At 41.9% G+C, this 22,068-nt stretch overlaps 1 long non-coding RNA gene across 1 annotated transcript; it reads left to right on the top strand.

Moving 5' to 3' along the window:
- Positions 1 to 905: 905 nt before the first annotated feature.
- Positions 906 to 18,391, top strand: LOC132589108 (uncharacterized). Its single transcript, XR_009556544.1, has 2 exons — positions 906 to 1,310; positions 17,866 to 18,391. It is a non-coding gene; the product is annotated as an uncharacterized LOC132589108 (long non-coding RNA).
- The last annotated feature ends 3,677 nt before the right edge of the window (positions 18,392 to 22,068 follow it).

Below are 22,068 nucleotides of genomic sequence, written 5' to 3'. Positions count from 1 at the left end.
GTCAGGCTGAAGTCAGTGGAATGTTACAGTCAACTTGGCAAGATAAATGAGAACAATTAGACTCCTTTTTGGGGGCAATGACTTTTGCTGTTATTTTAAATATACTGAAGAGATTGATTTAATTATGGTGTAAGATAGTTTGCAGTAAGGCTTTGTTTGGCAATAAACATTTTGTTCTTTAAAATTAAATATTGTTTACTTGTTCTAATATGAGAGATATATTTTCCAGTTTGCCACTGTTACAGATGTATTTCGTTGTCAGTTCAAAGACTGAAAGGCAGCACTATAGTATACTATACATATATTCAATGTATATTTGTCATATAAAGGAGAGAGATTAGCAGGACTGCTTTTCTAAATTAGCCTAATTTAAAAATATTTTGGCTGATCGTGGAGGGAGCTAGCGATTTTAAGAACTTTTTTCTTTTAAACTAGTGTTGTATTTTTGTTCCTTTAATGTACTGAGGTTTCTTAAGAAATTTCACCTGTTTCTTAAGATGTGCATAAAAATATAGATGGTGCTCATGGCGATGTATAAGAGCTTTGTGTCTCTAACTGTGCTGGAAATCCGAGGCTACATGTTGAAAACTGAATTAATTCTTAATAAACACTTGGTAATTGCAGTTGGAGATGTTATTAGAAGAAATGTTTAAAACCACGTAGTCAGGGAGTTCTTTGAAGGGTGTGCGTATGTGGTCTCTCTGTTTGATTTTAGATAGCCAATAGTTTATTGTGTCGTGCGCTGACTGTTGTGTATGAGCAGATCTGGAGGTGGCGGGAAGTATATGAAATAGACTGGAGCTTGAGTGATACAAAGTTGTCTGTCGGCAACAAAAGAGTTAACATTCGAGTTGGGTCTGAGCAGTATGGGAGTTGTAGGCACTAAGAATTCTGGGAGCTGCCGTAAATCAATCTACAGCTTCCTCCTGTAATGGCGGATCGCAGAGACATAAGGGGAGAACGTTCGTGCTGGGAACTCTGTTTTCCCCCCCGATATAAATGCAGTAAACAGACCCGCATGTGGGGCTGCTCAGAGTTATATTTGTCTTAGGATATGTTGTGATTGATTAAGAGGCAAAGGGAATGTTTGAAGATAGAAGATTGTGCTATGCTGTTTCTTGATCTGTGTTTCCAGTGTCGGTGAAAATGTCGTGATTCGGCATCTTCATTGATTTTCTGGCTGGCTGTCGTACAGCTGTTTCTGTTTTTGCTGACTGACGCCTTATATCGTTTTCCGAGGAAGAAATAGTTTCCGCGGTGCTCCATAGGTTCTTTGAAAATATATTTTTAGCTTGCTTAAATATATACAGGTCAGTGGTACTGTTCTCTCCCCCCCCCCCTTTTTATATTCACTTGTTCTAATTCTAGTATGCTAGCAAATAGGCATTCTGTCTGGGTAGAGTTGTTTCTCTTGTCTCCTTTATGTTTTGCTGAAGTAACTGCATGTTTGTGGTATTTTTAACGTTACCTTTCTGTGTGCTCCTTTACTCCTTACCTATATATTTGTAATTACTCGTTTCCTGACATTGTACTGAAAATCTTTCCTTGTCATTGCAGTGTGGTAATGAGCAGATGCATAGCCAAAACTAAATGCACAGAGAGATAGTGCTTTAAAAATAATTTATATTATATATCACAATATCTAGATGTAATCACTGGGAAATCCTATATAAATAAATGGATAACAACAGGGTTTTTTTTTGGGGGGGGGGGGTACTAGGTATAAAGATGAATATTTTACTTGGAAGATCACTTTTTCCAGGAATGCCACATAGTAGCGAATACTATTCTTGGTTTAAATTAGGCAGGTTTGAGTCCAGTAGCATCACCAAGATTTATGGGGTATAAGCTTTTGGGAAAGTTTCCTTCCTCGGAAAACTTGTACCCATTGTGGGAAGGGTGGATTATAAATTTAAAATAATAAATAAAATCTTGTTGGTCTGAAAAGGTGCTGCTGTACTTGAATCTAATTCATCTACTTCAAACTAACTTGGCTACCCTCTGAAGCATAGCTTCAACATTCACACTTAATTCAAGCTGCTAATTTTTTTTTTGTAATTTTATATATCCATTCCATAATGATGCATAAATGAAACAGTCAATGTTTTATTTATTTATTTATTTATTTAAAACTTTTGTATGCATCTTTTCACTCAAATCAGGCTCCCCCGGGTGGTAAATATTAAAAAATGAAAACATTTACATGGGGTATGATGAGAAAGATAGGAAACAACCAAATAAAATTAGCAGCTAAATTCCCATGGAAAGAAATACCCTAATCCAGTGACGGTGATTCATATTTGTAAGCAGACACCCATGTACAGATGGACATCATGTCCTAGAAACAGATACTGCACACGTTTTAAAAACACACCCAGAGCTGTTCAAGTCACCTGAGAGAGGCAGTCTTTGAGAGGACTGCTCTACCAGGTTGGCAGGGGCATTGAAAAAAAGAATTGAATTTTTGCCACTTATCTTTTTTAGATAGATTGATGGTGGCCATGAGTTTGAAAGGGTGCACAATCTTCAACACAAACATATTTAGAATGAGTCTGATTTTGTTCCAACATGAGATGTTAAAAAGAATGATGCATGTATTTTTTTTCTCTTGAGAGTAGTAATAGCTTTAGGCTTGGTGGTATGTGCATTGAGTTTGGGACAGCAGGGAGTTAAGTACCCCCTTTCCCAAGATACTACTATGGTAAAATTTGGAGCCCCTTGGTTAGAAGTTAGGATGTTAAATAATACATCTTCCATGTCTCATGTAGTTTGGCTTCTGGTAACTCTTCCCAGTATAATCTAATAGTCACATGTGAGCTCATTAGCAGATACATAAATCCACAAATTGGGCCCACAGTGACTAAACCAGATAATTCTGCAACCTTGGAGGACATCCAAGGTTTGCAGATAAATGAAAAACATATTGGGGGGGGGGGGGTAGTCTGTGCATGCAGACTCTTCCTCTATTGATGGGCCTAATAGTGCAGGCAGTAGTGACAGTGATGGTGTGTTGTGGAGCAAGGAGGGGGGGGCAATGGCAGAGGCAGGGAGTCATGCCAGTATTTCCGCTGTCACTGGCTGCAGTGGGTTGTGGTTGGGAGTTATAGCAGGCTGAACGCCAGCAACAGTTATGGGAGGGAGCTGGGAGCCATGGTGACCCCAGCCGTGGGCAGTGGTGGGGTGGCTGGAAGCCATGCAAGTTCAGTGGAGGTCAGGAGCTTCTTCTGCTCAGTATCAAGGCAGGGGAGGGGAAGAGAAAGAAGCCATGGAAGGCTGGGTGATGGAGGTCAGGAGGCATGCTTGGCCCATCAATGACTGGGGAGGTGGTCAGGAGATGTGGCAGCCTTGGTAGCCACAACACTGGAGGAAGGGAGAAGGAAGCTAAGATGGGGAATAGATCCCTTTGTGAGTATCATTCCCTCCCCTCTGTATTTTTTAAACTGGAAAGAAATTTTTTGATTTACATTTGCTCTACGTTACAAAAAACTTCACAGTTACAAAGCAGTGGAAGTAACATATATTTTTCTGTAAACATGGCTAAGTTTCATTGTACAACTCCTTAAGAACGTAAAGAAAAGTTTGCTCTTAGCTGTCTCCCTGGCCCAATCAAGGTTTAACTCTGCTTGTTAAAAGCAGAGTTTGCATTAACCCTGCCACTTATCCCCCCTATGAAACAGTTAAATTCCATAATTCTTCACATGTATATTCCTCACTACAGTTAGGGTTGGCTTGCTGATCCAAGGTCACTCATTAAGTTTCATGGCTGAACAGGGAGTCAAACTCAGGCATTCCTGCTCCCAAGTCCAGTATTTTATTCTCTCAAAATGTGTACCACAGGTGCCGCCAAGCTTTTTCACCCTGGGGGCACATTTGGAATGCTGACAGAGGGTGGTGGGAGAGACCACAAAATGGTTTCCACAAGTGGTGGAACAATCACAAAATGGCTGCCATGGAAGGTGGACTGAGGTTATACATAACTGAAAATAATCTCTGAGTGAAGTAATGCATAATTCAGAAAATAGCTCTTCAGCATTTCAGAGAAAAAACTGTTTAATGGGATGCCTTTAAAATTAACATTTTTTGCATACACACAAAATGCTTACTTGAGCTAGCTAAGAAACCCTCATGTGGCTCTGTTTTCATTTTGCAAGCATCTGACATGCTTAATGCAAAAGGGGGAAATGCTTCTTAGCTTTAGATGAGCCCTTCCTCATGAGCTCAGATGTTTTCAGCCTGTGCTGTTAATTTTAACAATGACTGCTGGTGCTGATGGACTGCATATGTAATGTGTACAGTAAAATTCTGGTCAGATTTTGATAGAAAAATAAATGATTTTTAAGAGTTACCAAAATATGTATTACCAACACTCCAAATACATTGCTTAAAATAAACATGAACAAAATATTAAAGCATTGGGTAAAGACCAACACATTGGGTAAAGAGCCCTGTGGCGTAGAGTGGTAAAGCTGCAGTACTGCAGTCGGAGCCCTCTGCTCACGACCTGAGTTTGATTCTGGTGGAAGCTGGGTTCAGGTAGCCGGCTCGAGGTTGACTCAGCCTTCCATCCTTCTGAGGTCAGTAAAATGAGTGCCCAGCTTGCTGGGGGAAAGTGGAGATGACTGGGGAAGGCAATGGCAAACCGCCCCATTAAAAAGTCTGCCGTGGAAACATTGTGAAAGCAACATCACCCCAGAGTCAGAAACAACTGGAGCTTTCACAGGGGACTACCTTTACCTTTTTAATTTGCATGTAAATCTAAGGAGGATTACAAGAAGATCTCCTTTTAAAGACCCCTTCCTTTTTTTTTTTACCTCCCCCTGCCCCAGGCGAAACAGGTAGGAGGGGAGGATAATGGTGAAAACTTGAGGCAGTTTCCATTCAGAAGTGGAGGTCCATGTGGCCACTGAAGCAGTTTTTTCCCCATCTGCAGAGCCACTCAGAACTCTCCTGGCCAGTCTGAAGCACTGCTGTGCACAAGCAACTCCTGGCCACGCCCACTTCCCCAAAAATGCTTAGCAAGCTCCGGAAAAGATTTCAGATGCCTGCAGGCTGCCTGTGGGACCCCTTGTGTACCATATAGCATCAAAGGCTTTATTAAGTGCATACATAGCTGCAGGATTTAACATTTTCACAAAATGTTAAATCCAAAGAGAGATTTTAACATTTTGTGAAAATACAGCCCAAATTTTAAATACTTTTGTTTCTGTGTGGGACATGAACAATTAAAGCAAGGAATAATTAAAAAGTATTTGTATGGTTCAGAGTCTGCCTCATCAATAAAAAAAGTTCTCATTCTGATTACGTAAAGCGGTCATACTGACTATTTTATCAGTCTGTATCCTGGTTTTCCACTGAGGAGTTCAGAGGGATTGGGCTTTTCTGGTTTATGCTCATAGCCACCAATTTATTTATTTACAGCATTTTTAGCCCACCTATTTCCAAAACAGGGTTCAAGGAGGTTTCTATGAAGTGTGTTAGACAGAGAAGGTGAGTCAGCGATTTCTTTGCTTGAGTAGGCAGCATGCAAACCCAGTTTGCTCTAGTCCAAAGATCCCATATTCTTTGCAGCCCTGTTTATTACATTAATGAATGTAATATTATTAGTCACTTCTTGGAAGAGATTCAGACAGTTTTCTCAAGCGTTGGTTTGGTTGTGTGGGGGTGTCATATTTTCTTACAATCACATGACAATATTTTGTAGCTTGGAAAAACTGTTTTCCTTGCTGCTAATTCATCTGCTGTGCTCATGGCTGTTGTGTAATATATATTATGAAAACCTGTTCAATAGTGTCTGTGACATTTGTTTTCAGTCTACACTTCACATTTCCACAAAAACAGTAAAAGAGTTAAGCCAGCCTGTATAACCAAAACCATTTCCCTGAATTTCCAATCATCTGTTATTCCTTTTTCAGCTTTACCACAGGAAAATCTACACTCTTGCCAGGTATACCCTGCTTTTCTGCTATCAGGCCAACAAAGCATCTAACAGCATATTTGAAAGTTCAATAACAATTCAGCAACTTGAATTTGGTTCAGAAAGTCAGTGAAGCTCCTGCAGTATTGGTTTAATAACTATACACCATGAAACCACCCATTGACAAAAAAAAAAGTACTATATTCTGAACCACAGCAAGTTTCTGAACTTGCTTCAATGGTAGCTATGTATAAAGTGTTACAGTTACTAGGGAATGCAAAACAGTGGCTTAACCTTTATTTTCCAGAAAATGGAAGAGCTAACAAACTAGCAGTAGCCTGTTAAAAGCATTTCTGGCCACAGCTGCTATTTGAGAACATGGAAGCGTAACCAAAGCCAGGAGTATGCCCTGTCTGTGAACCTGATTGTTTAGGAGCACAGCCGTTATCCAGCCCAAATACTCTTTCGTGAATGATGCATCCTACTCCAGCAGGAATACAAATTTGCATACTGAACAAACAACAAGCAGACACCAACAACGCTCTTTTGCCCTCCATAGAAAAGCCCCCCCCCATTCCATGTAATCTGAATTAATTACAAATATAAGAAGCTCCCTGTTTAATCAAACATAAGGCCCATCTAGATCAATATCCTACAAAGCTTAGTAGAAGGGCACAGTGATCCAGCTCCTTAAAAATAGTAATGTTTAGTTTGTTCCATAGTCAAAGGAAGGTAGCAAAGGGCAGAAGTCTGGAAAGACTAGCAGAGATGCAGTCCTGTCAGTTGACTATTGTAAATACTGGTGGAACCAGCCTTCAGCCCCTATTTCATCCTGTTCTAGGTGTTTCTCCATACCTAGAGGGTATGGAGAACTTCCACTCTCTGGTAGGCCACTGCCATCACCCTGACCTGTGTATGGAATTGTCCACTGGAAGGGTCAGGACTCTTAGCTTCCCCACCAACTTCTGAGGCCTTGCATCTTTGTCTCCTGCTGCCCAGCACCTGGTCACCATGGGGATAATTTACTGCCTTGTGTGCCTCTTGGGGAATAGCCTGGCTTTCACCCTGGTGTTCCTTTTAAAATAGCTTGTCTGAGATGGTAGATGTCTGTGTGGTACAGAGAACCACTTCCAGCATCAAAAGTTATTTCTGAAGGCTCAACTGGAGGCCACTCTGGCAATTCCTGACAATCCTCCAGCGAGCAAACCACCTCATCTGATGTCCCATACAATGCCATATAGTAGTTCTCCCATACTTCTGGAAGAATAGTATTAGTAACTTCCAGCATCAAAAGTTATAAAATATTTATTAAAAAAATGTTTACAAGTATACTTTTAGAGCCAGACCAGATTGAGCAGGGGAACAAAAAGAAATGGGAAAACTGCAAATCCTCTGTCCCTCTCTCTATACATGCCCTATCAGATGTTAAAATATAAGACAGGCCCCTTTTGCTTAGGTAGTTACAAATTCCTACACAGCTATCATTACCTTGAAGCTTCTTTCAGTTCTTTAGGTGAGCATGTGATCAATGGATGCCTTCCCAGATGAGATAGAGAACTTCCTGCGGCAAGGAGGTTTTATCAGATCTGTTTATCTACCCACTGCCCTGGCCAGGGCAGGTCAAGGAGGCATTTTCTGCATTTTCTTCCTTGAGATTAGTCCTGAAGCCTTGCTAGATTCAAGTCCTCCAAACCTCTGTTTCCTGCTAGGAGGAAGGGGAAGATCTGGACCTACACATTTTCTCTCCTGCCAGAACTATTAGCATTTGATTGAAGATGAACTAAGGTATGTCTGGAAACCAACTGCACTTTCCTCCCATGCCTGTTCTCTGCTCAGAGGGGGGGCGGGGACTTTTAAAACACGCAGTGGAAGCTTTGCTCATCTCAAATGTCTCAGAAGAAACTGCATTTCTTCACATAGATAATCTATCAGGATGACCAAAGTAGGGGTGGAGACATGTCTAAATGGCAGAGCATCAGATTTGCATGCAGAAGATCCCAGCTTCAACCTCTAGTATTTCCAGTGAAAAGGAAAAAAATAGGTGGTGTGAAGGCCCTCTTTGTGAGATCCTGGAGAGGTTCTGCTAGCTAGAGTAGACAATATTGACCTTGATAGACCAGCCTGACTCCGTATAAGCCAGGTTCAAGTGTGTGTTCAGTTTCCATACCTTGATCAGTTCAGAACCTAGACTGAAAAGGATCTAAGTATTCAGTTTTAGCCAGTCCTTGAATTCAGCAGGAGCTCCCAGGAGCACAGCTCCTGAACCTTTCTGAAGGTTCCTCCTCTTTCTCCCCACCTGCCTACCTTGTCCATTGAATATTAGGTGCAGCTGCATAACAATGCCTGGATGAGCACCACCTATTTTTCTACAAAACTACCCCTGGTTTTAGCACAAAAAAACAACAACTTGTATAGCCAGCCCCTTTCAAGGGCTTTTCCTTAGAATAGTATTTGGAACAGGAAATAATGATTTATTCATGACACCAATTCATTAAAAGAGGTTTGAAGACAGCCTCTGTTATGGTTGAAGGAATTGAGCCTTCTCTTAAGAAGCTATTTATTGATGTCATCAAGTCCCCACTGGCCTATCTCACCAACCACATATGATTGAAACCTGTCCAGTTTCCTTTACTCTTGCAAAGAGAATAAATATAGCCTACCATTTTCACAGCTGGAATTTAAGTATGGCATTGCATTCGTCTGGCAAGATAGCCTTAGGACCTGATTGCATTCATTACAAAATGTTAAACCAGTACCTGGAATTGTGATTAAATTGCTGCTGGCCCTCTGTTGGTAAAGAAGATGATACTGGATTTATATTCCACTCTCCACTCCAAAGAGTCTCAGAGCGGCTCACAGTCTCCTTTACCTTCCTCCCCCACAACAGACACCCTGTGAGGTGGGCTGGAGAGGGCTCTCACAGCAGCTGCCCTTTCAAGGACAACCTCTGCCAGAGCTATGGCTGACCCAAGGCCATGCCAGCAGGTGCAAGTGGAGGAGTGGGGAATCAAACCCGGTCCTCCCAGAGAAGAGTCCGCACATTTAACCACTACACCAAACTGGCTCTCTGGTAAGAATGTCTCTCTATCTAGGTAGTCCCCTGTGCAAGCACCAGTAATTTCCGACTCGGGTGATGTTGCATCATGATGTTTTCAAGGCAGACTTTTACAGGATGGTTTGTCATTGCCTTCCCCAGTCATCTGCACTTTACCTATTTTGAAACAATCTGACATCTGGGACCTGCCATACTGACCCATTGCGTTATAGCGCTGTGTTTGCAAACTCATGGAAAGCATGACTAACGCTTGCCTGGTCTGGTTCCTTGAGTATAACTACACAATGGTGGTTACTCAATGCAGTTTCCATAAGAATTGGATTAGAACACCTACTTTGTTTGGTAACTGATTCCTGATAGCAGATGAGGTCCTCTGATCAAGTACTTTTTATGGACAGGACTGCGGGAAGTGTTAACAGTTCCTTGTTCCCAAGCCATTTGAATTATACCCAGAAAAGAACTGGGAGTCAGTACATGCTTTCCAAAACCGCTATATCACGAGCACTTCTGGAAGAAACAGTTCTCTCCCAGGAATGTTGGGCTAGTTTTCATTTCTGATAAGTTTTTTGTGCATACTCATAGACAGTGTCTCACAGTAACCTTATCTAGGGTCCTGGTAACTGTCCAGTATACTATTTTAAGAAACCATCTAACTTTTCCATATAAGCAGGGCCGGCTCTTCCACTAGGCCAACAAGGCACTTGTCTAGGGCACCAGCCCCGGAGGGGCACCAAATTAGGCACCCCCACCTTTTTGTTTTAAAAAATTGCTTCCCCTCCCTTCCCGAATTGCTTCTTTCCTTTGCTGCTGCTTCCCTCCTTCTCAAATCGCTGCTGCCTTCTCCCCTGTTCCGCCACTTCTCCCATCCTCTTTCCCCTCCCTCCCCGCCCCAAATCACTGTCTTCTTCCCCCTTTCCGCTGCTTCTCCCCACTTTCTTCCCCTTTCTCCCCACCCCAGATAGCTGCTGCCTTCTTCCCCCTTTGCCGCCGCTTCTCCAGGCCTCCTTCACCTCCCTCCCCGCCCCAAAGGGCCGGCAGGGAGAGTGTGGGGGGGGGGCAGCAGGTGGCAAGGTTGCCTGGGGTGCTGTGGGCCCTAGGGCCGGCCCTGCATATAAGCCCTAGGCAGCATACAAAAATGGTCTCAAAACAAAAATCAAAATACAGCAAGAATAGCACAGTATATCAAGCTGTGAAAGCACAGCTGCCAATTAGCGAGCTGCTGCAAACTATCTAAAGCCTAATTATTAGACTGCACAAAAACAATTTTTAAAAAGGCCTATTGGAGCAATATAACTATGCCTTTCGAAAGGTTGGCAGAGATGGTGCCTTATACTGTGTCTCAGGGACCTTTTCCACAACGGATGATTATGGGAAAAGCACAGTGGTGGACTACCATAAGGGTGAGGTGACAGAGAAGAAACTTGCAAAGAATGCAACTGGTGCACACATCTTCTACAGAGAAGACAAGCACAAATAATTCAGCTACTCTGCCATTTTCCCGAGTCCTTTTAGCAACCCTTTCACTCTTTTAATATATGTATGGCCTGAGAAAGTAGGTGCAATGGATGTTTCTATTTGCCACATGTAGGAAGACTGCCTTGTTCCAGATGACATTAGGCGAACGTAAAGTGGTTATATAGATTTGTGGAAGATAGGTCGATCAGTGACTACCAACCAAGATTAATAATGGAAATTTCCATATTCAGATAGATTCAGGTGGGTAGCCATGTTGGTTTGAAGCAATAGAACAAAGTTTGAGTCCAGTGGCACCTTTAAGACCAGCAAAATTTAATTCTGGGTATAAGCAAAATTTAATTCTGGGTATATATGCACACCTTAAAGATACATCGAAACAGACTTCACGAAGCATTATATATATGAGGTGGAGGATTAGTTGCAATGAAGGGCTAATTAGAGACAAGATGCATAAGTAGCTGAGTGATAAGTATAGCAAAAATCAAATTAAAGCAGATAATAAGACCTGTGAATTGCAGCAAATTAACATGCAGACAATAAAAGAGTTAAACAGATGACAGAACTGAGTGACTTAGCATGTGTAGTGAGATAAGAAGCCAAATTCTCTGTTAAACCCTGGGTGGTTCCATTGTGTAGAGTAATTGTAATTCAGCAATCTCCCATTCTGGTTTGTTTCTTGTTAATCTGTTTCTTGAATTCATCAGTACCCAAAGAAAACCTGTTGCAATACGGGCCCCAAAGAGTCACTGAGTGTGTTTACACACATGAAATAATGCTCCTTGCAACTGGATTTTTACTGTGTAAAAATGGCAAAATCCACTTGCAAACATTCGTCATGTGAAGAAGCCCAATAACAGAACACCACTAATGGTCACACTCACATACAGCTCTCAACTTAAAATGCTTTAACAAATTACAACCTCTACTGGATAATGATAATTCTCTTTCACAAGTACTGGGGTGCAAACTTTTTCTTGCCCACAGGTAGCCCCTCAATCTTAAACAACTCCTTACCCACAATAATACAACATATAATTTGAACCAGTCCCATAACCACAAGGGGGCCTGCGGGGGCACAGCCCCCTGACTTCAGGTGGGGGCTGAATTGGGCCCTCCCCAGTAGCTTGAGGGCTGCAAGGGTCCTTTCCTGGCTCCCCAGCCTCTTCCTCCCTCCCCTCCCCACCATTTCAATGCCCAGAAAGGGGCGGTGGAGTAGCCGTGGGTTCCTGGGCTATATAAAGCCCCCCTACGATCAGATGAAGGGTAAAATGGTGCCGGAGGTTTGCAGCTCCCGTGCTGCCCCTCCAGCATGATCGCTATCAGTGTGGGATGAGGGGGCAGCTGCAGTGGGAAGGATGAACCGCTGAAAGTGTGGCCACTGCTGCTACCACCACCTCCACCCTTCCTTCTTACATGATCCAGGAAGGAAGGGAGAAGGAAGCAGTGGCCATGGCCACATTTTTGATGGCTCGTCCTTCGTGCTACTGTTGCCCCTTCACCCAGCACTGATAGCGATCACGCCAGAAGGCCAGCATAGGAGCTGCAAGACTCTGGCACTGTTTTACCTGCGATCAGCTGATCGACGGATGGGCTTTAAATAGCCCAGGAAGCCACGGCCACTCCACCGCCCCTTCCCTGGTATTGAAATAGTGGGGAAGGGAGGGAGGAGGAGGCTGGGGATGCAGCCCTCAAGCCAGCGGCAGTGTTGCGGCAGGGGGGGGGGAGCTTGAGTGCCCCCTCAAAAATCCCAAGGCCCCCTGACTCTCCAAATCCTGCCTACGGCCCTGATTTGAACATGAACACTGGTATCAGTTTGCAATAAACTCAGATGCTAGCTTTGCTGCCACATACACCCAGGCAACACAATCACTGAACCTAACAACCTCAATGACACCATCTCAAGCTCATTTATTTGCTCATCTTCTAACATTAAGTAAGTTTTTATTTATACCCCGCCCTCCCCGCCAAGGCAGGCTCATTGTATATGCCATTACATGCCAACAATGCCCATCAGTTCTCTACATAGGGCAAACAGGTCAAACCCTACACTAAATGATAAATGGACACAAATCTGAGATCAAGAATCACAAAACTGAGAAGCATGTAGGAAAGGGGTGGCCAATGGTAGCTCCTAAAAACCACCTAAAAACCCTCTGCAACATTTACATATCATTCTCTGTCCCTTTACAAAGTTAGCCTTCTTCCACTGTTTGAATGTACTATTTGAATGTAGCCTTCTAAAAGCTGGTATATTAAAACAACTTTATTATAGAACTTAAATGTTAGGTTCTGCCTTATTACAATATTTATTTTCATATCACTTAAGAATTTTCATATAACTTAAGCAGTGAATCTTAACCCAATTACATAGAATTAGCAAAATACATAGAATTTGTAAAAAGAACAAGTCTGTAAACAGGGAACATGGAATGTTGTTCCAGGTTTACAAATACAAACAAATGAACTAAAGGGGGTAATCTTCTCAGGTATTTTAAATACTAACAGTTTTATGGCTAAAAGGTTAGAATCTAAAATTAAATAGTAATATGATCCAAACATAAAACTGCATAACAATTTATTTATCTTGATTCAAGTATAACTCTGTGTCTTCACAAAAGAAAAAGAGAAAAGAAAAATACTGAAAACTCTAATTACTTTTTGTGCTGGAACTCCCATCAGCCCCAGCCATTGGCCATGCTGGCTGCGGCTGATGGGAGTTGTAGGCAAAAAACATCTGGAGAGCTACCGTTGGCCACCCCTGCTGTAGGAGAATACTTCAGTCTTTCAGGGCACTCTGTGGGGAACCTCAAAATATTTGTTTTATTGCAAAGGAATTTCAGAAACAGACTAGAATTTTGTACCCTAAGTCTTGTGAGAGAATGGTGTTCAGCCGATTCCAAAAGAACTTTTCTCTCTCTTGCTTGTTACCCTTATCTTCAAAGCCTTGGTTGTTTCTTCCCACCACTGAATATCAGATGCAGGATGGACTGGCTCATCCAAGTGTTTGGGATAGCTTAATTCATGATTTCTTGACTATTAATAAGCATTTAGGATTAGGGTGACCATAATGTCTGAAGGCCAGCCAGGGACATGTTGGGGGGGGGGAAGGTAGGGGTGCGCGCGCGCCGCCGGAAACAGGAAGTGACGTCACTTCCGGTGACGTCATGCCACCACAGGAAACAGGAAGTGACATCACTTCCTGTGACATCATTTCCCCGTGTCACCTGCCGGAAATGGGAAGTGACATCACTTCCTGTGACATCATTTCCCCCAAATGACATCATTTCCCCCAAATGCCACTGCCGGAAACAGGAAGTGACTTCACAGCACTTCCTGTGACATCCCCAAAAATCCCCCAAATATCACCGCCGGAAACAATTTTGTTCTGAAATCCTGTATATACTTCATCAGTATATGGGATAAGGCACTTTCTCAACTGTGCTGCATAATGCAGCCTATTTATTTTGTCCTGTTTGCTCTGTTGGCTCTATCTGCGCCACCTTCATCACTTTCGGGGTGTGGATCCCCCAGTGGGGTGCTCTCCCGACTCCCTCCGCCGGCTGTTTCTGATAGCCCTGCGCCCCCTCTTTCATTTGATATGTGTCCCGTGCGGGTGCCACCCTCCCGCCGGGAGATGCCGCAAAATGAGCCCCCTTGAGGCTTATGGCGGCAGGGCTCGGGGGAAGCGAGCTAGACTGCTGTTCTTTTGAGGAGAAATGAAGAAATAAGAGCAACCATGGGCTCTAAGGCAAGATTTACAGCACTGTTATTGGACTAAGCTCGGGGAATCCTCAGGTTCACATGGTCCCTGCTTCTTACTAGGTGGTAGAAAAGTAAGCACCTTAATGGCAAGTCATACTTTATTTTGTCCATATCACAAACTATGACTTCCGGGCTGTTTTCATGTGTGCAATGTCTTCTACCTGTGGAGCTTGATTTTCCCACTTATCCCTATAATGCTAGGAAAATTTGGAGGCAGCAGGAAAAGAAGACCACCTGACATTATATGGATTCACTCTATAAAGGAAGTTTGCAAGACCTAAGCAGGGATGTTAACCATAGGATGTTTTGGAGGACATTAATTCATAGGGTAGCCATAGATCTGAAGCTACTTGATGGTACCTAATTTGCACACACATGTAATCCAAATTGTGTAGGTGGTGATAATATACAATATACATATACAATTTAATATACAAGCATATTCACAATACAATTAATTAATAAGTACAATAAAATCGATAAAGCAACTTCTGTAAAATTCAAGATGGCATTAAAATTTGTACATGGGCTCAGTAAGCAAACATCTAAGAAGGGGGACAAGGGGGGAGGGGAGGGAGGACTCCAGAAATTAGCTATAGCCTATCAACTAAGGGCCAATACTACCCTCAACTATAGACCCAGCAGAACAACTCTGTTTTGCAGGCCCTGTAGAATTTAACATTTATATGCACCTCCATGCCCAGTTGGTTGGGAATTTTGGGCTGGGTTGCCATCAATAAGAACATAAGAGAAACCACGTTGGATCAGGCCAGTGGCCCATCCAGTCCAACACTCTGTGGCACACAGTGGCCAAAAAACCAGATGCCATCAATGAGGCCAGGACACTAGAAGCCCTCCCACTGTTGCCCCCCCAAGCAGCAAGAATATAGAGCATAACTGACCCAGACGGAGACTCCTACCTCTCTCTCCTTGACCTAGCCACAGTGATTTATGCAATGGTTACCTCCAGACTGGATTACTGTAACTCACTCTATGCAGGGCTGATCCAGAATGCAGTGGCATGTGTCCTTACAGGAACACCATTAAAAACACATATACAACGAACTGGTGCTTTGCCAGCTGCACTGGCTTCCAGTTGAATACTGGGTCAAGTTCAAGTATTTTGTTTTAACCTTTAAAGGTCTGGAGCGAACATACCTTCACTGTCTCTCCTGGTATGTCCCTCAAGGAGCACTACACTCATTGGATCAAGATCAGCTGGTGATCCCCAGCTCTGAAGATGTTCACTTAGCCTTGACCACTCTATTGAGAGCCAGGCCCTGCAGGACTTAATACAATTCCATATGGCCTGCAAAATGTGGTTGAGGCAGCAGAGATCTATTTATATTGGCCTCCCCTGTATTTCTGGCTTGCTTCGAGAATGTTTCCTGTTTGTCTACTTATGTTGCTTGCTTGTTTGCCTTGTGTTGCTTGTCCTTGCTGTGTTCAATGTGCAGTGTCTTTCATCTGCATGTCCCCCCCCCTTAGTATCAGCTGTCACCCACCTGCATGCGTATTGGGAGCCCACGCAGGAGAAAATGAAGATGGATCAATTAAATTGTGCCATTGATAAGAACATATGGTTTTAATTAATTGATGTATTATTTGTACGTTCTGTTTTATTATTAATATTGGATTATGTTTATGTATTGTTGTAACCCACCCTAAACTCACTCATGGGGGAGGGAGGGTTAGAAATTGAACAAAGATAAGATAAAAATTTGTATGGATATATCTGTGTGGGCCCCCAACGCAGCTAACAAATTAAAGCATAGATAATATCACATTGTAAAATCATTAAAACCAAAACCCACACACAAAAACATTAAAATAATAAAAAATAGAGCTGAGATACACACAGAGACATAAAAACAACAATTAAAATGTTGGTCAGAAAGGAGGGATCAGTGAGTTAATACCTAATGAAACTAAAAATTCTTCTCCCACTGACAGAAGATGGCAACGCAATGAAAATAAACACTCATGATAGCACAAAGTTGCCTGCCAAAATATTACATCATTAAAATGGAAGTGCACAAAAAATTCAAGAAGCAGATGAGCTATATATACTGAGTAATATGTATTGAACTATATATATTGAGTAAAATATACTGCTACTCCACACTAGCCAGACCTCTTCTGAAATACTATCTGGTTCTGGGTGTCACCATTTAAGAAGGGTGTAGAAAAAGCAGAACAGTTAAAAGAGAACAATGAAGATCATTGGGGGGCATCTGGAAAAAAAATGTCCAATGAAGAAAGATGAAAGGAAATGGGAAAATTTAGACTGGTGAAGACAGGGAATTTCAGAATCATGTTATTTTTGAAGGGCTGTCACATGGAAGAGAGCAGAAATTTGTTCTCTGTTGCCCCAGAAGGTAAGACTAGATCTAATCGGCTTCAGTTAGAGGAGGTTAAAATTTGTTTGAACATAAGAAGAAGAAGATGAAGAAGAAGAAGAAGATATTGGATTTATATCCCGCCCTCCACTCCGAAGAGTCTCAGAGCGGCTCACAATCTCCTTTACCTTCCTCCCCCACAACAGACACCCTGTGAGGTGGGTGGGGCTGGAGAGGGCTCTCACAGCAGCTGCCCTTTCAAGGACAACCTCTGCCAGAGCTATGGCTGACCCAAGGCCATTCCAGCAGGTGCAAGTGGAGGAGTGGGGAATCAAACCCGGTTCTCCCAGATAAGAGTCCGCACACTTAACCACTACACCAAACCGGCTCTATATTGGATTTATATCCCGCCCTCCACTCCGAAGAGTCTCAGAGCGGCTCACAATCTCCTTTACCTTCCTCCCCCACAACAGACACCCTGTGAGGTGAGTGGGGCTGGAGAGGGCTCTGACAGCAGCTGCCCTTTCAAGGACAACCTCTGCCAGAGCTCTGGCTGACCCAAGGCCATGCTAGCAGGTGCAAGTGGAGGAGTGGGGAATCAAACCCGGTTCTCCCAGATAAGAGTTCGCACACTTAACCACTACACCAAACTGGCTCTCCATTAGTAGAGAAAACTACTAATGGTAGAGCAGTATGAAAATGAAATCTATTACAAAATGGGGGCTCTTTCTCCCTCATTGGCTGGTAGTAGCAGGACAGTCATCTGTTGGGAATGTTCTAATTTTGGATTTCCTGCATAAAAACAAGGATTTGACTATAAGGCTCCTTCCAACTCTAGGACTTCAGTCTGAATTTTGAGAAATTGATATCTAATGGACTAAGAAGAAACTAAGAATGAAGCCAAGGGAGATTAACAGTTCTAATATTTACAGATGCAAGCAATGCCAGGTGTAACTATGTATTTGCCACACCATTGTTTTGCTAACAATGCACAGGAATTATAATTTACAGAGAAGTTACTCTCCTGTGCAATAATAATAATGCAGAAGCAGTCCAGAATTGTTTCACAATAGTGTATAGTGAGCCCGATAATTGCTTTTGCTTGGTGGACTCATGACCTTTTTGTTTTAATTTGGAGTTTTTTTTCCTGTTCACTTGTGGGGGTATTCTTTGGGGGGGTTGTCCCCACACATATGCCATTTACATTTTCTACATCATTTTTGCCATTTAAGTAGATTTTAAAACACAGTTTCTACATTAGTGATATGAAATAACTAATGTAGTTTTGAAAGTGACATTTCTATTCTTTTTTTTTTTAGTATGCTGTGGGGAAAGATGACTGCTGTCTGGTCCAGAGCAGCAAACACCAATGTCTGAAACTGGAATATCTGAACTGAAACTGTATGGCTGTCAAAGTCAGTATCCTCCCTGCTGCCAGACCACATCGGCATCCACAACTAGCCTGGGGCTGTAAAACTGTAAAAAACGGAAACTATGGATCTTAGTGAGAAGTGCCTTGTCATGATTGGAGCTTAGAGAAAGCCTGGAAGGTGAAAACGGGTTCTGAATTTCCAGATACCTCGTTTAGCTCTTATGCAGTAAAAATAGAAATTTTCTACATTGACCAGCTGACATTTGCTCATTACCCTTGGTGTTCTTAAGGTGGTCCTTCGTTCTATTTGCTTCACAGGAGACTGAACCTGCGCCTTTTATGCAATTGACTTAAGAAAAAGGAAATTGCCTCTGTGGACTTTTAATATATATATATATACACATCATTAGGCATTTGGCTCTTCTCCTGTTGATGTTTCATTTGCTATAAATATATTTTGATAATGCCAGTTATATTTTTGTGTTAGAGTAACTTTTTTTATGTTAGCGTTCAGAAGCACAATTCAGACTAATTTATACACGGAAGTATTGCTTTGTATCTCTGCCACTCTTATCTGTGTTTCACCTTGGTTTCTTACTCTTCAGGTGAGGGCTGGAGATCACTCAAAATTACAACTGATTTCCAGATGGCAGAGGTTAGCTCCCCAGGGTGGACTCTGTGTCATTATACCCTGCTGAGGTTGCTTCCATCCTGCTTTGGTTCACAGTATGATTTCAGACCAGTCACAGACTTTCAGCCTAATTTACCTCACAGGGTTATTGTGCAGATCAAAAGGGGGAGAGGAAAATTATTTAAGCTGCTTTGATCCACACTGTGGAGAAAGAATGTACTTTTCCCAGGTAAAGGCTGCAGGGGGGGGGGAGGAAATGGAAATATGAAATCAGATCAATTACCCCACAGAAAATAGCTGCCTTGGGTGGGTGGGAAGACACCAAGGTTGGGGAGAGGGAATGCCTTCACTTGGGTGAGTGAGTTGGAAGACAGCAAGAATGGGGGGGGGGCAGTCACCCAGAGCCTCTTTTTAAAGCCCATTGTATTTCTCCCCACAACAGGCCTTATTCCTGCTGCTATTATAAAACAAATTTCAAAAACAAAATGCCCTCAAAAAAATTATATACCCAAACTCAAAACTCAAAAAAAATTATATACCCAGAACTATTACAACTAGATTAATTACCTTTAATCCAGTTGAAATACTTCTGGGTATATAATTTTTTTTGAGTTTTGAGTTTGGGTATACCACAGCAAAGCATGGGTATCATGCTAGTCTTCAATAAAACAATGGCATCCAGACTAATTTAATTATATTTCGGGTGATCCTGTAAATTATAAGCCATTTCAGTTGTCTCCAGGTCTTGAGCGACCAAGTTTTCATGAATATGATTCACTTTCCAGAAAGTGACTGTGTGACAGAAGGGGTCCAGTAGAAATTGATGCCCGCTGCCTCATCCAAAAGCCCAGCAGAAGAGCTCTGTCTTACAGACCTTGCAGAATTGTAAAGGCCCTGAACTCCGGTGGGGGGGGGGGGGAGGGGGATATCATTCCACCAGGCTGGGGCAGAGCCAAGAATGCCTTGGCCCTGGTCAAGACTAGTTGAACATCTTTTGGGCCAGGGATCACCAGAAGATGTTGGTCTGATGAGCCATGAGGCTTGACGAGGCAAATATGGGGAGAGGCAGTCCTGTAGGTATGTTGGTCCCAGGCTGTTCATGGCCTTAAAGGTTGTTGTTGATACCTTGAAGTGGATCTGGAACTGAATTGGCAGCCAATGCAGTTCATGGAGCACAGGCTGTATGTACATCCACAAGGACTTCACCATTAGCACACACCTGCCACTGTGTTTTGCACTAGCTGCAATTTCCAGATCAGATACAAGGGTAGGCACACATAGAGAAGGTTATAATAGTCTAATCTGGAGGTGACCATTGTATGGATCATGTAGCTAAGTCATAGGTGGAGAGGTATGGGACCAATTGCTGCACTTGCCATAGATGGGGAAAAGCTAATTTGGCGACTGGTGACCCAGGCCTCCACAGATATCACACCCAGGCTCCTCACTCTTGGGGCCAGTGTCAGTGACTATTGTTGAATCCAACTACTGATTGGCAGCTGGATTTCAACACAGATTTTTATCTTTTGCAGTAAATAGTACAGATACAGTGACAGGAGTCCAAGAAATCAACTTATCTGTCAAGCAGTATCTGAGACAGAATGTAGCACCATGTAGATATGGAGAGATCTCTTCACTTGATCTATTTATATCCCTTCCTTCTGTGGGCAAAGGCAGTGGTTTGCTGCTGTGTTGGCATATGGTACTTAGAGCGAAAACAAAGGTAGGCTATCTTAGCTACATTGCCAGACCAATGCCTTTTCTCATTATTATGGTGTGAGAAGGTTGAGAATGTAGTTAACTGAGGTTGCAGGCAAGAGGGGTTCATAAGAGAAATCCTCTTATAATTTTTTTAATTGTACCATTCACATAAAATAGAGTGAAAATATTGCAAGAGCTAGGGTGGAGCTGGTATCTCATTTTGGATCAAGCAAAACAGGAATTCTATATATCACCCCTAAGGAAGACCAAAGCTTGTTGGGGCTTATACTGTGTTGTTGCGTTCAGTGGAATAATTTATTTTTGTGCCTTGGGTTTCTGGTGCTACCTTTTGAAAAACAAAACAGCAAATCTAACATAACTTTACATATTCTTGCTGATATATGTAAGTTTCTACTCAAAGAACCCTGTGGTTCAAATGTACAACTAAATAGGTACAATCCAGGAAAACTAATTCCCACTGAAATCATGACTCAAGAATTAAGTTCTTCATGTTCATTCTACCAAAACAGTGGGTCTGAGTCATGATTAATTTCCAGTGACAAGCTGGCATAACAAAGATTCTTACACTTGCATATTGGTTTTTTTAAAAAATTCAACTCAGAAAAGGGGGAATTCCCAAAATGAGGTGCAGTTATTAATAGATTTGGGAATAGGATGAACATCTGACACAGAAAACTGCAAGAAGTACCTGCAGAAATAAAATGCAAGATTGTATTGGAGTGAAATGGACAAGCTTACAAGAATCTTAAAAGAACAAGACTTAGAGAAGTTTAAAAATGAGTGGGGAAAGTTTCAAAAGTATATTGAAAAACAATGGAACGTTAAAGGACATTTGGCGATCTTTGACAATGGTTAATCTCTAAAGAAACTGTATATGGATTACAGTAAAAAAATTATTGGATTATATCTTTTTCATTTCTTTGTGAATGACTAAAAAGGACTACTATGAAGATGGATTACAATCATAACCTATGTTTTTTTCTTTTTGAAGTTTTTTTTATTATGAAGAAAGATTCTTTAATAGATTGAGTTTATTACCTTTTAACAAATTAAATAAAATAGTTAATAGGGAATGGTTTGTTAAAGGGGTTGGCACTGCGGGGGGTCACCAAAAGGAGGGAGGGGTGGAGAAAATGTAATGTATGTGTATTAGCTTTTAACAACAAATGATAATATGTTGTTATAATATATTACATTATAATAAATTGTTTTAAACATGAAATAAAATGCAAGATGATAATATAGAAGTTCATAGTGTAAGAACATTGCAATCATTTCAATAGGGTATCTGGCTTCTTTCTGAAATCTGACTTTTTAGGCATCTGATTTAATTTCTTATTAGAAAGCCATCTCTAATTTCATTTTTTTTTTTTTGTGATTTGCTGAGTCCTGCTGAAAACATTTCTCCACTTCTTACTATGTACTCCACAAAAACAAGAGACATTTTGGTATAATTATTAGTGTGTCAGACTAGGACCAGTTTGAGAGGGTAGCCATGTTGGTCTTTAGTAGAACAATTAGACTCAAGTCCATTGGATCCTTAGAGATCAATGAGGGCTTCAGAGTAGAAGCTTTTGAGAGTCAAAGCTCCCTTCATCAGATATGAGTACAAGATCTAAATGCAAATCCCCTATTCTGTCATAAAGTTCACCAGGTAGATTTGGAGCAGTCCTCTCTCAGCCTAACCTAGCCAACTGGATTGTCTGACAATAAAGACAATGCTTCTCCCCAGAGGCAGGGTATGATAATGAATATATATTTACTTTTGTCTGTGGGAGTCAGGGCAAACTATTTTTG

Source organism: Heteronotia binoei, chromosome 21 (assembly GCF_032191835.1).
Source record: "Heteronotia binoei isolate CCM8104 ecotype False Entrance Well chromosome 21, APGP_CSIRO_Hbin_v1, whole genome shotgun sequence".
In the NCBI taxonomy this organism is placed as follows: domain Eukaryota; kingdom Metazoa; phylum Chordata; class Lepidosauria; order Squamata; family Gekkonidae; genus Heteronotia; species Heteronotia binoei.
Note: the sequence above shows the minus strand (reverse complement) of the source record. Positions and strands in the feature narration are given on the sequence as shown.